The sequence below is a fragment of the Alexandromys fortis genome, unplaced genomic scaffold, assembly GCF_014885135.2.
Source record: "Alexandromys fortis isolate MF-2015 unplaced genomic scaffold, M_Fortis_MF-2015_v1.1 scaffold_46, whole genome shotgun sequence".
Taxonomy (NCBI): domain Eukaryota; kingdom Metazoa; phylum Chordata; class Mammalia; order Rodentia; family Cricetidae; genus Alexandromys; species Alexandromys fortis.
The window spans coordinates 2,437,754-2,452,537 of NW_026067919.1; the positions used below are offsets into that span (position 1 = coordinate 2,437,754).

The 14,784-nt window shown below is 39.3% G+C and overlaps 1 non-coding gene across 1 annotated transcript; it reads right to left on the reverse strand.

Annotated features, from left to right (window-relative positions):
- Positions 1 to 3,716: 3,716 nt before the first annotated feature.
- Positions 3,717 to 3,823, reverse strand: LOC126500677 (U6 spliceosomal RNA). Its single transcript, XR_007591402.1, has one exon. It is a non-coding gene; the product is annotated as a U6 spliceosomal RNA (small nuclear RNA).
- Positions 3,824 to 14,784: the final 10,961 nt, after the last annotated feature.

Genomic DNA, 14,784 nt, shown 5'->3' on the forward strand with positions numbered 1-14,784 from the left:
GGACCTAGCAATATCACTCTTGGGAATATACCCAAGAGAGGCCTTATCATACAACAAAAGTATATGCTCTACTATGTTCATAGCAGCATTGTTTGTAATAGCCAGAACCTGGAAACAACCTAGATGTCCTTCAATTGAAGAATGGATGAAGAAAGTATGGAATATATACATATTAGAGTACTACTCAGCAGTAAAAAAACAAGGACTTCTTGAAGTTTGCAGGCAAATGGATGGAAATAGAAAACACTATCCTGAGTGAGGTAAGCCAGACTCTTTTTTTTTTAAGTTTGGGGAGAGGGACATAACTTTTCACTGGTACATGTTTGGGTGCACACACACATACATACAAATGTACACACAGATACACAGGCACACACAGACACACATAGAATTACACAGACACAGATACACACATAGTGAAACATACACATATATGCATGCACTCTCACATGTGCAGAAACACTTATATACACAGACATACATAGACACATAGTCACAGTCAAACAGACATACACAGAGAATCACACATACAGACACATACATGCATACACACATATGTATAGAAGTACACACATATGTGCACATAGACAAAAATCAACTGTTGAAGACTGACTTTTCATGACAGTGAACAACTTGGTTTTCACATTTCTCTTCCCTTGGTTAATCAGCAGACCTCTCCCGTGTTGATTGTTTCAGAGGGGTGATGGTATACTGAGCCAGGTTTCTAGTGAAAGAAATATGAACATGACATATTGTGTCTTCTGGCTTTAGGAAGTTTCTTCTTTAAAAGCGCTGCTAAACCTGTATGTGTTTAACCTTTGTGGAAAGTAACTTTGGAGTCCATTGAACGTGGAGACGGTAAATATTTGGAGTCACTAATCTAGTCACATATCAGGAAAAAGTATTGGAAAGTAACAAGAAAATGGGCCTTCAACTAATCGTTGAGAGTTAGCGGTCGGAATAAACAGGAGTTGTTTTTTTTTTTTTTTTTTTTTTTTTTTTTTGTGTGTGTGTTCTTTAAACAGGGTTGACTCATGCTGAACAGAGATCTGAAATGGGATTATCTGCACACTGTATAGGAAACGGATCATATTCGTGTCCCTGGAGTTTGAGAGGGTTTGCAAGCCAGGCTATTTTCTGAAGTTTTAATGCCATTAACTTAGTGTTATTTTTCACAGTGAGCTGTAAAGGCTGGTAAATTTGATTTATATTATCCCTGTTAAGTCTAAATGACTAAGTGGGTACAGAATAACCTTTAATAATCCAATATAAAAGGCGTTTTAAGTTTATTGATTTATTTTTATGCAGTGAAAGCAGAAAAATGTGGAAGCTCACCCTGATTATGCTTGATCTGGGCAGTTCTCTCCATTCCTGTTGTTTATTCCTTGTCTCCTCCTCCCGAAAGATGCATGTTTGTGTACATAATGTTCACAGCTTCGTACTGGGCTATTCTAATAGGTGGGCAGTGGGCTCACCACTGTTTTAATTTCCAATTCCTTACTAATTATCTTTGGATATTCTGTTTTTAAATTTATCTTTGATCTCTGTAGTAGACTCTACTACAAAAAGAAGCTTTTTTTTCCCTTAATGAGGGATGAAAGCTCCACTTTGATATTGGTATAGGATAAGTGTGTAGACTATAGATAGAAACAGTACTGATTTAAAAAAAAAATGATAGGATCTATGGTCTTTCCAGCCATGGGTCTGGGGTAGATTTGTAGTACTAGGCACGAATTCCTTTCTGTTTGCAGGTCTTAATTCCAATGAGATACCAGTTGATTATCCCAAAGGCTTAAGTGTCACTATCTAGTCTTTAGGGAAAACTTACCAGATTGGTCATTGTTGTGGTTTGCAGGCTTACCAGCTGGTCAAAGTGCCGAGGGTGAGGAACCATGGGTTGCCCAGCTCCATTTTGTCCGCATCAGTAACACAGTTTCTGCACCTCAGGCTCTCAGAATATTGTAGAAGGGGTGGAAAGAATACAACAGCCAGAGGCCTAGTTTGGCCGCTCTGAGACAGTGTTTTCCAGATGCGACAGGGATGCTGCACCAAGGAAATCTCAGCAATACGCTTGCATTAACAAGACCCGCATCATGCCAATACCAGCCCTTATGCTAACAAAGGATGGGAGAATTTTCACTGTCTCTATTCCTAAATGAGGAAATATGGGCAGTCATGGCTGCTGAGTGGAGGAGAATAATCTTTCTCCAGGAATGAGATCTCTGTTAGGTTATCCAGTCTCACCGAGTACACCTTAAACACACAGACGTGTGAGCAATACTTAACGGACTCAGGAGGTGGTGTATGAGAGGTCATTAATTTAAAAGTGAGCTAAGAGAAAATTTGGAGGTAGGAGAGAGCAGGATAGAAATGATTTAAGTACAGTGTGTTCATGCATGAAATTCTCCAAAAAATAATACTGAATAAATGAAAACTGACTACGTCGAACAATTCCTTTGATGCACTTTCCATGTGAGTTTTGCATCTACCTTGGAAAGTTTTGTGGTTGATTCCTTTCTCACAGATGGCTGCAAAATTAAAGGCCATGCTGTATAGTTCTGCACAACCTACTGGGCTTCCATCTTGTGTTAAAGCCTTCCCCTCCCCACTTCTCTCTGGAAAGGCTTCGACTTCCTTGGAAACAGCGAAGTGATGGGGTATGACTTCTGTGTCAAGGCTTTTGGGGACATAGAAATCTTTCCAGTCCCTCATGAGGCAACACCGTGAAGCAGCGTTCATTTTCTTCCAGGTGCAGTGCGCATCCTAAAGCTGCCATGCAAGCAGCCTGATGGATGGTCTTGAGGCTGCCATTTTGTGAGGAAGCACAGGCTAGCCTGTAGAAAGTCTAACTGTAGAAGCTCTGAGACTATCTACAGGGAAAGAACGAGATGCTAGTCTCAGTAGTTCTTGTGCTCCAAAGTTTTAGCTCCAGCTCTCTCTAACCACAACCTCAACAATACCAAGTCAAAATATTCCAGCCAAGGCCTTTTCCAACTCTGTGGTATCTGATATCATGAGGAGATAATTTTCTCTAAGCTACTTGGCTTTAGTCATTTATTGCACAGCAATGGAAAACTGGAATAAATGCATTCTTAGATTTTTAGCCTTTGAAATAGTTATTATAAGCATTTTAAAATCAAATTTTATTTGTTTCTGTAATGATCTTTTTTTTTTTTTTCAGGTCAGGTGTCAGGCAGCTCATCTACTCATACTCGAGTCTTCCAAACAGCTTGTCATTTGCCAACTTTGAGTTTTAATCTCAGGTTAAAAAAAGAAAACTCACAACTAAAACTCTTTAGAATGCTGATATGCCTCTTTGACAGCCACCAGCTGAATTCTATAGTTTGGGTATTAGGGAAATAGCTGATTATTAAAATTTTTTTTTTAGTTTGGTAAAAATGCGTGGGAGAATTGAAAAGTGAAAATGCCGAATCCAGTGGTAAGAAGGTACAAGTGTCAGAAAATTAGTCGTAATGGAGGTGATAGTGGGTGTGTGCAGCCTTGCGAACAGCTGGAAGAGTCTCAAATAAGTCTTCATTTTCTGTGTGAAATTCTGTTCAGCTGTGAAGGAAAGCAATGAAGTTAAAACACATATGCAATGTTAGGGACCTGACACTAAAGATCCTATCTCAGAGGTAAATTATACTTAGGGATTTTTTTTAATATTTTTTATTGAAAAAAAAAAATTTCCGCCTCCTCCCTGCCTCCCATTTCCCAAAAATATGGAACGCTTCACGAATTTGCGTGTCATCCTTGCGCAGGGGCCATGCTAATCTTCTCTGTATCGTTCCAGTTTTAGTATATGTGCTGCCGAAGCGAGCACAGGGATTTTTCTAATTATCCTTTCACCGTGGACTCAGGAGATCTATTAGCCTATTCTGTTTTAATTAGCCCCAGTACGGGGTGAAAGTTTGGTGAAGATTTTATCAAATAAATGCTCTCCTGCATTCCCGCTTGAGATAATGGTGCAATAATGAGAGGAACTGATGTACAAAGGGGGCAGACAGACTTCAACCTTGAGGTGTCAAATAGCAAGGAGCATCTAGTTCCTGCTGTGGGGAAAGGAAGAGATTAGCTCTTAGGGCTTAGTGTGAAAGTGATGTAAATCCTGCATTGTAATTGCCTTCCTGCCTGTTCTCCTAATGACATCTCTACTGAATAAGCCCATCTTTCCACACTCTACTCCTTGTTCTCCCTTCTATTTAGTGTGTCGATCGTTTGGCTTGCTAATATTTTTTCAGAAACACATTACATATTAAAGAAGTTATGGAAACATTTGTCAATAGATACCTATTTTGCATATTAATTTTGTTAACAAGACACCTTAATGTTTTAATGATTTTAATAAAATATGTTGGACTTTCCAGACAGACCCTTATGCCATGTGTAAGCAACCAGAAATTTGTTTCACATCTTTCAACATTTATGCTCTTATTTTTCATTTTTTTTAAAAAAATCACTTTAAAATGTGTAGTGTGTGTGTGTTTGTGTGCACGTGCGCGTGCGAGCACACATGTGTGTGCACGCGCATGGGTGTTCCTGTGTATAGATGCAAGTACCACATATGGGAGGAGGCCAGAAGAGCTGCTAGACCGTCTGGAATTGTGGTTGCAGGTGGTTGTGAGCCACCTCACATGAGAACCAGACTCTGATCTGCTGGAAAAGCTATGTGGTCTTTAACGTCAAGCCGTGTCTCCTCTCATGTTTTTAGTTTAATATCTAGTTGTGCTGACTAGCAATTAAGAAGGGTGTTCATTGCCAACGACAATTAAAGCACCGTTAGCTTTCTCTTCATTTCAACTTCGAATCTTTTTCCATCAAGCATGACATCATTTCTTTACTTGAAATTGACGTTTTATATAAATCATCTTAAGGAAATAACTAATTATTTATTTAGATTTTTTTAGATTTATTAGAATCGGAAGTGGTAACCAGTAAATTTTAAACATCCCATTGAAATATTTATAATTGCCATCTTTAAATTATTATGTATTAAGAAATAAAGTAAAGTAGCTGACAATTGATTTAATGCACTAGTTATTTTGCTTCACATTTTAACATTTTTAATTTAGAAATCTTTAGACTTATGGACTAAAGACTAGGTCGCTGTACGGACACCATCTGATTGGGGAGGCTGCGTGGGCAGGACCCTGCTATGGAAGATCACTGCAGCTATGCACCTTAGAACGTACCACAAGTCAAGAAGCAAGAGAAGTGTGCCCTTAGGTCGCTGTAGAAACGGATTCAGAGGGAGAGCACAACAACAACAAAATAAAGACAAAACATCTTAACGAGGACAGAAGAGGGCATTAAAAAATAAAGAGAAAAGGAAGAAAGAATAAGAAAACACGAGTTCTATTTATTCTTTCGTGTCGCCGGGTGCTGGTTACACAGCTAACCATTAAGAGCCACATTATTTGTCCTGAGGTAGGTGCTTATCTGCTCCATTTCTCTATCAGATTTACCAGGACATAATTTTTTTTTTCGCCACCTCTGAGATTTGGTTAGAAGAGATTTCTACTCCAAAGCTTGAAAAACACATGAAATTATATAAATTGTTCTTAATATTTCTCCTTAGGATGTGTATTGAGGCTGACTCCCAAAGATAGGGAGCAAGAAATTATGATTTTGCCCAAGGTGATTTATCTAAGCTTTTGGTAATGATGTTGTAGGGAGTCTGAGACCCAAAGACTCTCTACTGTGTCAGGAGCCATTTCCCCACTAACAATCATTACAGGGACCATCACCCTGGGGAGTCTGCAGAATGCCCCTCACCCAATTAGCAGCAATCTCTTAGCGGAACCCGCCTCACATTCCAGCTATCCAGGAAACCAGGTGTGGCCACTTGACTTCCTAGCCTACCTCCTGGCCTACGTGACCTGGAACACGCGGCAAGAATCCAGTTACCCTGCCTCCCATTCCTTACCATATATAAACTGTAACCCATCCCTAATAAACGGAGGCTTTGACAAAACTGCTTGGCCTCCTTCTTCTGTCTTAGCTCATTCCCTTCCAGGTAGCGCCCCTCCGAGACCCTGGAGTAACTGGATTGCGGGGTGGGTTACAACCCCTAGACTGAGTAACCCACCCCAAAAGCAATCCACACTACTGTTTAAGTATTCTACAAAAATTTCATTAATAGGTTTACATTTTGATTATGAGCCTAAAATCATTGAATAGGTTGGAGCATTAGTGAAGATTATAGAGGTATTACTGAATCAGTTTTAAATGTTTAACAGTAGAAATCCCAAGGAGGCAATAATGTTGCTGAAACTGTTTCTAGGGATATGTTTGAAAATCTTAGTCTGTGTAGTGAAGAAATCTGTTCATTTTGTCAAACACGCATGATGCTAATGCCCAGGTGTAAAATTAATTGTTTGAAAATGCTAAGCCTATTAAGTAAGGTTTATTCTCTTTAAATGATAATAGAATTCTAAAAATGATGCAAGATTGGCTGGCAGGCCAGGTGTATAAAGGGACATTTCTTCCATGAGTAGAAATAAATTGCCTTACCAGGAAGAAAGTTACATAATTTTCTAAGAAAATAATTCTATGTAATTTTGAAAGCAGGCTTCTACAAGCTAGAAGGATATTAGGATGAAAGTCTAGGAAGCTGATTTTAAAACTCAAAGATGGAATTAATGGAAAGATCTTACGAAAATCAGGTATAAAATTTTATTTAACATAGTTTTTTTTTTATTAAAGTTTGCCGAGTGGAATAACTAAACGACATGAAGTAAGATCAATGCCCCTTTAAACCATGACTGCATGTAGGTGAGGGATGAATAGGGCTGCAGTGTGCTCAGGATGACCATTTGACAGTTTCTACATGCCTTCTGTAGGTAGATGGAGTAAGGTATGTTTAACAGTAGAAATCCAAGGAGGCAATAATTTTGTTGAAACTGTTTCTAGTGATATGTTTGAAAAATCTTAGTCTGTGTAGTGAAGAAATCTGTTCATTTTGTCAAACACATATGATGCTAATGCCCAGGTGTAATATTGTTTGAATGTGCCTAGTATGTGCCTAGCTGTCAATCCGTTCTTTAAAAACTAAATTACACAAACAAAATACTTGCTTGTAGAAACCATTCAGCAGCTGGAACCTGGTGAGAGTTAGAGTTTGCTGTGAGGTCTGAGGTCCTACACTAGGCTCCAGCAGACTAGACCAAACCAAATGGACTTGTACTTAAGTGATTTGGAGAAGGAACATGTGCCTGCAGAAAAAGTAGATGAAGACCAGTGCAAAGAAGATTGAATGACTTTGTTAAGCTAAGGAGACATAGATGGGTATCAACAGGGCAAACTATAGGCAGAAGGAAAAGCACATAGAAGGCTCTAACTAAATGTCACTAGTAGAGTAATCAGCCCTCTGCAGTTGGAGCTTCCTTCTGGTTTTCCAGTGAACACACATGATAGAAGGCAGATCAATCAGAGTTTGCGTTTTGAGACTGAAGTCTGATGCATCAACTAAAGTTCTGAAGAAGGAGTGCCTAGTATTCTTCATAATGGATTCCACCCAACAGTTAGGTAGCAAATACATTTTATTACAAGAATAAAATATAAATAAATAAAGGCTGTACCACAGGAGACAGGAGGTGAAAGCCTGCTGTTGTCTACAAACAATCTACAAATTTATCCCATTATTTCTCATTCATGACTTGGACACCCTCTGCTATGAGTTTGCATTTTCTGATGTATAGGACCTTTTTGTGGGAAGTGTTATTTTCTTCTATATAGATTGAGTTTTGTAGCTGGGCGTTGGTGGCACACGCCTTTAATCCCAGCACTCGGGAGGCAGAGGCAGGCGGATCTCTGTGAGTTCGAGGCCAGCCTGGTCTACAAGAGCTAGTTCCAGGACAGGAACCAAAAGCTACAGAGAAACCCTGTCTCGAAAAATCCAAAAAAAAAAAAAAAAAAAAAAAGATTGAGTTTTGTGATTGTTAGCTTTAATTGCCAGCTTGATATACCTGGGAGTCACCTGGCAAAATAGTCCCACTGAGGGATTATCTGTGTTGGGTTGGCCTGTGCACATACCTATGGTGGATTATCTTAATTATATAAATTAAAGAAATAGGAATATCTAGCTCTCCATGAGCAGTGCTATTCCCTAGGTAGAGGGTCCAAAACTGCAGAAGAACAGAGAGTTGAGTTGAACATAAGCTTGTAGGAGAGCATGGATGTGTCCATTTCCTCTTGCACTTTGCTGTGGATGTGATATGGGTAGCTGTTTGAAATTCTTGCCTTGACTTCACCTTGATAAACTGTCACTTGGAATTGTAAGTCGAACCAAACCCCTTTCTCCCATAAATTGTTTGCTATCAGGACATTTTCTCACAGTAACAGAAATGAAACAAGAACATGTTTCTCTTTTCATCTTGTAACAGAGACCTTACTTGATCTGTGTCCTTTCTGTTTCCAACAGTGCCATAGAACACTTACTAAACATCTTAACAACATGGACCCCAAACCTTCCCCGATCTCTGCTGGGTACTGCACAGTTTCCTGTGGCTGGAAGGAGACAGATCTTAAGGAAAAAATGAATTAGATTCTAGGCATAGTGGAGGGGAACTGAGTTGTGAAGAGCTACCAAATATCACTCTCTGCCCCTTTAGCATGGGTCCTAGACTCACTTACCCCAGTCGTATTCCTACTTTATAATTTTTAAACTCTCCCCATCCGATACAGTTGGCGCTCCAGTAGTTAGATCTCCTGGAGTGCACGGCATGTGTTGATCTACTGGGGAGATCAGTGCGAAAGAGTAATTGGTGTGAAGTGACAGAAAACCTTACATATGACATTCAGAAGTGTCAATTTTATTTAGTATATAATTTGGAAATTACTAAGTTTTAAACAGAAGAATCCATTGTACCAAGGGAATGTATTGCTAGGTTGGCTGATCCTGAAATCAACTAATTGGATACATGGGGATTCAGTGGGTGGCAATGAGGATATCGTCTCATGACCAGAGCAGACGATGGACTCCAAAGGGTTGATACAGTGAGAGAGGAGAGATCAGACATAATAACATTGGCAGAAAATGCAATAGTTTTGTCAGGTGTGTGCTCTTCTCTCAGGCTGTCGGAGTATTTATAACATACCACATGTTTCCTTTTCAGAATATGAACAACTTTCATTTAGTTTTTACAAGTTGATTTACAGGTATTTTTTTAATTTAAATATTTTTAATTAATCTGTAAATAACTGAGGAAAACCCTGATCATTCCCATATTATAGGTGAGAAACAGACTTAATTGGCATGCCAAATATTGACTATTGAATAAGAATGGCCCCATAGATTCATGTATTTGAATGCTTAGTCACCAAGGAATGGCACAATTTCAAAGGATTAGAAGGATTAGGAGGTGTGGCCTTGTTGGAAAAAATACGTTAATGGGGAGGGTGCTTTAGGTTTTGAGGTTTTAGAAGTCCATGCAAAACTTCTCTCTTGAGAATACTCTCAAGAGTCTCTCTCTCTCTCTCTCTCTCTCTCTCTCTCTCTCTCTCTCTCTCTCTCTTCCCCCCTCTCTCTGTGTTTATCTCTCTCTGTCTATCTCTCTTTCTTTATCTCACTCTTTTTTTTTTTGCCTATGGATTAGGATGTAGCTCTTAACTACTTCAGTAACATGCCTGCCATGTTACTGTCATGCCCACTGCTGTGATAATGGACTAAACCTCTGAAACTGTAAGCAAGCCCTAAATTAAACACTTTCTTTTTTATAAGAATTGCATTGGTCAAGGTGTCTCTTCACAACAACAGAACAAGACTAAGACACTGGTAAAAGTCAATGTTAGAGAGATATTGATCCATCTGTCTAACTTTCACAGTATTTTTCTACCACAGAAACTTGACATTTTTGCCAACTAGTTATATGGCAAATTTTCTTATAAACATTTTGTGACGGGATTTGAAAAGTACTGCTTGAATTATATAGACTTGATAGATTGTGTCTACTTCTGCTTTTGTGTGTATGTTCGTTTTTATAAAAGCCAGGCATATTTTTAAATTATGTTCTGTATCAGCCAGAGTTTTCCACCGGAAAACATGCACCTGTGAAATGTTTCGCAGGTTGTACTTTCTGTGTCCATAAGATGCTTCAGTTCTAAGGCAACGTTCTGCAGTTGCTAAGGCCAAGTGACAGTGCTTAAATGATTTTTATTTCTGTTGCCTCTTTCATAAATAAAGTTTTCAATTAGACCTTTCTAGTTTAATGAAGATGTTCATACTAGAGTAATTTCCATGGAGAGAGTGTACTCCCCATGATTATCTGCAGCGTTACCCATTTCCTTGTACTTTTTAAATACTATAAAGCATCTGCTTGGCTATAACATTATTTCAGTTAGAAATTTGATTTGAGAAGGAAATCACCAGGAAAATAAAAAATAGATAATGCAAAAGAAGAATAAAGGTCTGAAGTAAACCATCAAGAGTATGTGTGTCTCTTTCTGTTAATCCCCTCAGATAGAAAAGTCCTAAGACAGCAACTCTGTGGATTCCCTTTGAGTCCTGTGCTGCTGGAGGCTGGCCCTCCAGGCAGTGATACCATATATACTTTTGAACTCTTGAGATTTGAATGGTGCCCAGGTTAGTAAACTGAGGCAGTACAGCGAGGGTGTGGGAGCTGAATCCTTCCCCAACTTCCTTGCCTTAGTTATCTCTTTTATTTGACTGTATCAGTACTGTCTCCTTTATAACTGGTAAACCAAGTGTTTACCAGAGTTCTGTGAGCCACTCTGGCAAAAACTTTAGAGACCAAGTAGTAGGTTTTGGGAATTTATAATTTACAGCTGGCTGGTTGAAGGTATCAGAATTCAGGGACTGGAGAGATGGCTCAGTGGTTAAGAGCATTTACTGTTCTTGTAGAGGACCTGAGTTCAGTTCCCAGCACCCACATCAGGTAGCTCACAACTGTCTATAATTCCAGTTCTAGAGGACTCATGGTCATCCTCTGGCCTCCTTGGGTATTGTACACATATGATGCACTTATAGGCAAATAGGTCCACACATATACATATAACTAAAATAGGTATAAAACAAAACAAAACAAATAAAAACCCCAGTACTTACAAGTAGCATTTGATGTGTGGGCAACCTTGTGAGGTTGAATCCTTTACTTGTGATGTTTGATGCTAGGTCCAAGTACCTAAGTGTAAGAACTAAAATGAATTGTAGGATACTCAAAGGTGCTGAATTTGGTTGGTATAAATAAAATTATTCTTGATATTTCCCTTCTAATTTTATCTTTATTCTTGATGTTTTCCTTCTAACTCTGTCTTTATTCTTGATATTTTCCTTCTAATCCTAACTCTTTCATTCTTGATATTTTCCTTCTAACTCATTCTTGTTTTCCTTCTAACTCATTTTAACTCTCTCTATTCTTTCCCTTACAGCTTATATGCCCCAGCAAAATCTTTCAGACAATATAAAAATTACAATGTGGTTACTTTCTGTTTTCCAAGTGAATGATTACAATGAGTATAAGTAAAAACATCATGCTTTATATATCCTTTACATGATTAAACATTTGATGTATCACAGGTGAAAAACAAATCCCAAGAATGCACATACACTTACACCCAAGCAATTTGTTACAGATTAACAGTGTATAAGCAAGCAAGATATTTGTTTACTGGCAGACTGCATTTTGTAGTTACAAAGAAAGGACCAATCACTTTATTACTTATCTTGAAAGGTAATCATTAGCTGGGCAGTGGTGGTGCATGTCTTTAATCCCAGCACTCGGGAGGCAGAGGCAGGTGGATCTCTGTGAGTTTGAGGCCAGCCTGGTCTACAAGAGCTAGTTCTAGGACAGGCTCCAAAGCTACAGAGAAGCCCTGTCTTGGAAAAAAAGGAAAGAAAGAAAACAGAAATAAAGATAATCTTATAAAAATTCTTAAAGGAATCATAAATCTAAACTTTTATATATGAAAAAGAATCAGTCATCTCTACTTTATGTTACATACGCACTCATCAATAGCTTTTTATATCAGGAGAATGAGGGCAAAAATGGGTATAGGGAATTATTCATCACCTTTGGTCATCAACCAATCCTAGCACGGAAGACATGTCAGCTAGTGATAATTGGACCTCTTTGTTCTTGTTCCCTGACCTTAAGGAGTTCCTTACTCAGCTGTGTGCCTTTCTAAAACTTTAGATTGCCACTGTCTTCTAAGGTTTTTCACCTCAAAGCTATTTAACAAAAACACCTTAGTCTAACTTTAACTTATTTTCAAGGCCTTGTTTCATCTATGATGCACTTCAAAACCTGCGAACACATCTCCCGACATTAAGATTAAAAGAATTTCAGAGAGCTGGGTTAAGAAAAAGAAAAGAAATTTGATTTGAGAGGGTAACATCTTTAATCAGACAAATAATCATTTCCTTTTTCTTATTAAGCTTTGAAGAAGAAAATCAATAAAGGAAACTCACTGGGAAATTCTGTTTTCATCTTTTCAAGACATGGGGTTTGGGGAGACTTCACCTGTGATCCCTGTGTAGTTAGGACTCTGGTATCTGAGTCTTTGAGAGAAAACAATGCTGGTCTTCTGCTCCCCATTTTTGTAGAGGAGTTGAGGCACTGTTACAATGAAGGGGCACTCTTGTCAATATGGATGGCAGTGGGTATAACTAATCACACTGATCTTTGCTTCAATAATATGTAATAAAAATGAGGTTATGAAGATGAGTTCCATCTTTTTCTCAGCAGTCAGGTATATAATCTATTTATACACTGTATTATGTTATCAGGGCCACCTTCCCATAGCTGTACTGCGGAGAGACATATGTCAACCCAAGGGAAAGCACAGCCATTTGATGGGAAGAAACCATTTCTGTGTTACTGTCTGGGCATCTGAAGAATAATGTGTTTCAGGTACCTGCCTCTCCCCAATGGCTGAATTTATTAACAAAGTCTTTAAATCTTAAATTTTCTAGGATTTTTTTATTTCCTTCAGTCATTCTTAACATGACTACACGATGCAGCTGAAGACAGTTTCTGATGCTCCCTGGCCCAGCAGACCTAAATAAACTCAGTGCCATGTTGGATATTTCCTAGGTTTACAGACTACACTATTCACCGTCTTAGTTATGTCTTGGCTTGCTGTGTGTTAGAGCAAACTCCGGTAAACACACCACCAAATACAGCAATGCCTTCATAATCCATTTGTCCAGGAAACAGAGCAAAGAGACAACAGTAGCAGTGAGTAAAACATGCGTTTAAGTACCTCATGTGCTTCTGTACATTTCTTTACTTAATTAATGGTGCCCAGGAATTGTTTAGGTACTGTAGATATACCAATAACAGAAATCCCTTCTCGGGAACTTTCTTTGTGGAAGGGGACAAAACTAAAGGACTTGAGGGTGCAACAACTCAGAGATTATAGTTTAAAAAGAAGAATGAAGGCATGGAAGCGTCTGTTAGGGGAGTTACAGCTTTTGTCAGGTGGCCAGAGTAAGTATCAGGAAGGTGTGAAGCTCAGATTCCAGTGGGGGAAGAAGGAAGCCTTGTGGATAGTTGAGGTGGAGGTCAGAAATCAGTTCAAAGGTCAGAAGCAGGACAAGACTTGAGAGGTCAAGAACAGGACACAGACTGGTATCTGTAGCAAGGACAGTGAAGGAGGAGAGCAGAATCTCAAGTTCAAGTACAATCAAGCCTCACTCAGTCAGTAGTACCCAGGGGAAAAAAGCGCCCACACAGGGTTCTGGACAGAGGAGTAGCAAGGTCTGGGGCATGTTATGCAGTGACCTTTCAGCTCGTGATTGGACAAGGGCAGGAAACAAGAATGCCATTAGTTTGACTACTGTGGTAATGGAGCTTAGAGCTGGGAGTTATCCTCAGGAGGCGCCTGGCTGCGGAAGTGGTAAATAAGTGGTTGGATACTCAGTTTTGTGAGGGAAAGAAAGATAATACAGACAGATTTGCCACCTCGCTGTTCTCTCTCAGAATATGTGCAGCGCTTCTTGATGTGGGCACCCCGCCGAGGTGCAGAATTCCTTTTGCAGTATGACCAGTTACAGAGGGCTATGCGAGATGCTCTCCAGAGCTGGGCAGAGGGAGACTGAAGCCTCTTGGAGCTCAGGGCAAACACAGGCTGCTGACATAACCCGCCTCTTTGGTGTGAAGTGGAAAATGGGGCCAGTTGTGGACCTTACCTCTGTGAGTCTGGGTCTTGCCTTTCTCGTTACTCTAAACTCACCAAGGTCAGAGGCAACCAGAATGGACACAGGTTTCCCCCCCATCTTTGGCTCCTCCCTCTTCATTGCTCCTTCCTGCTTTTCTGCCATATAGTCTTCCAACTCAACCTCAGTTGGGACAAGAGCAGGTACATCTTCTATCTGCTTCTCTGGTTAAACATTTATTGCAGCTTATAGGAATAGCTCTTTCGCCGTTATCTCATTCTCTACATGGCTTCTTCCATCAAGAGCAGTATAGCATACTGCAAGTTATAGAGCTGAAGTGAGAAGAGGATCCTTCATATTTCTCCCCTGCTCTATTGTTAAGTAGCTGTGGTTATGGTTCCACCCTATAAAATGAAGCTGTTTATGATACTGCCCGATATAACCATTATGAAGACTGAAGGAAATACTGTATGCATAGATCAATGCTTGGGACATATAAGCAGCACACACAAATATGATAAATAAAACCCTAAGAAATATAATGAGCTGTAAAGTTTCTGGAAGTACAAACATTTTTCTTTCTTGTTAGGCCATGTATTCTATCACCTTCAAGAATGCCTACTGTTTGCCAGAAGAATTTAGGGGTTGACTTGTGGTAGCCAGCCCTC